We start from the raw sequence: 1,633 nt of genomic DNA on the forward strand, positions 1-1,633 counted from the left end.
CAGGTTTCCCAGAGAAGCTGTGGCTGCCCCATCCCTGGAAGTGTCCAAGGCCAGGTTGGATGGGGCTTGGAGCAACCTGGGCTAGTGGAAGGTGTCCCTGCCCGTGGCAGGGGGTTGGAATGAGATGGTCTTTAAGGTCCCTTCCAGCCCAAACCAGTCTGTAACTCTGTGATGATTCTATTAAATGTTTGAACAGCAAATACTCCTTGTCACTTCCTCATACACAGCTCTGTGGGACAGCCTTGCACCTGTGGGTGGTGTGTGGGCAGATTTCTCCTCACACTCATCAGGAGCACTGCCTTGCTTGCTGACACTCAAATCCTCACCAAATCCTGCTGCAGCAGGATGGCAATGGGCCAGCAGCAGGATGGGCCAGGAGGACCCAGCCTGCCTCTCCTGCTTTCTCTGTTCTTCCACAAAATTCCTCTCCCGTTAGAAGGTCACCTCCACATCAGCAGCAGCCTCCCGTGCAACAACTAGTGCTGTTGCTGCTGCCCCTCGCTGAGCACAGGCTGGATCCAGTTGGCTGATCTCTCATGGGCTCCTCATTTCTGTGTTACCACTCCACAGGTGATCCCATATCTATTAGTTCTTGGTCACCTCAGTCCAAGGTTTAGTTGATTCCCCCCCAGTCCAGAAGTCCATGGCCAACAAAATCCCACAGTTCTGAGAAAACTTTGTACCTGCTTTTTGTGACTGGACATGGGAGCTTAATTATGGTCTCTCTTTCTTCTGGATCTATCATTCATTGCCCCTTTCCCAAAATGAAGCCTAAGTATTTAACCTTTCTTTTGACACACTGAGGTTTGGGTGGAGATGCAGCTGTTCCCTGTTTCCAGGGCAATATGTTCAGTACACAGGTGTTCTCGTCTCAATTTGCTAATGACAAATGTCTGCATGAACCAACTGTACAAGAAGCAATTCACCCAGCAATTTTATACCTCAGTTCCAGTGCATTCAGTGCCAGACTTCTCTGCAGATTCAACAGGCCTAACCTTCTATCTCCTGAAGGCCACAACAATTTGGGGTCTCTCCTAACGTGTGCAGGGGGCTGTGGTCTCTCACTAGGCTCACAGGGATATTTTGGGGTCTCTCCTAAGGCGTGCAGGGAGTTGGGGTCCCTCGGCAGGCACACAGCAGGGTTAAACTTCAGGGGGTTTCTTGCTGTCCTTCACACGCCCGGCACAGGAACGGGGCCGCTCTGGGTCAAGGCTGTGCCGAGCTGGGAGCAAATGTGCCGTCCCTGCACTGCCCGGGATGCTGGAACAGCGGGCGGGCCCATCCCATCCCATCCCATCCCATCCCATCCCATCCCATCCCATCCCATCCCATCCCATCCCTTCCCGGGGCCCTGCCCAGGGCAGTCTGGCCAGGCCAGGGACCCGCGTGGCGAAGAGGCCGCGGGGCAGCCTGACGAGCCGAGGGGAGGCACAACAAGGGGCCTCCTCGCTGAGCCCTTGGCTGGAGCCGAACACACACCCACAGCCCTGGCGCTTCGCCAGGGCACAGGAGGCACTGCGGGGGTACAGCTGAGCCCGTGGCTTCTCACACCAGCGGGAGCCTGGGCCTTATTGCAAAAATAAGAGAACCGCAGAAATACCCAGGAGACAGAAGAACTAACTAAAGAAATAAA

The sequence above is a fragment of the Corapipo altera genome, unplaced genomic scaffold, assembly GCF_003945725.1.
Source record: "Corapipo altera isolate COAL_440 unplaced genomic scaffold, ASM394572v1 124, whole genome shotgun sequence".
Classification (NCBI taxonomy): domain Eukaryota; kingdom Metazoa; phylum Chordata; class Aves; order Passeriformes; family Pipridae; genus Corapipo; species Corapipo altera.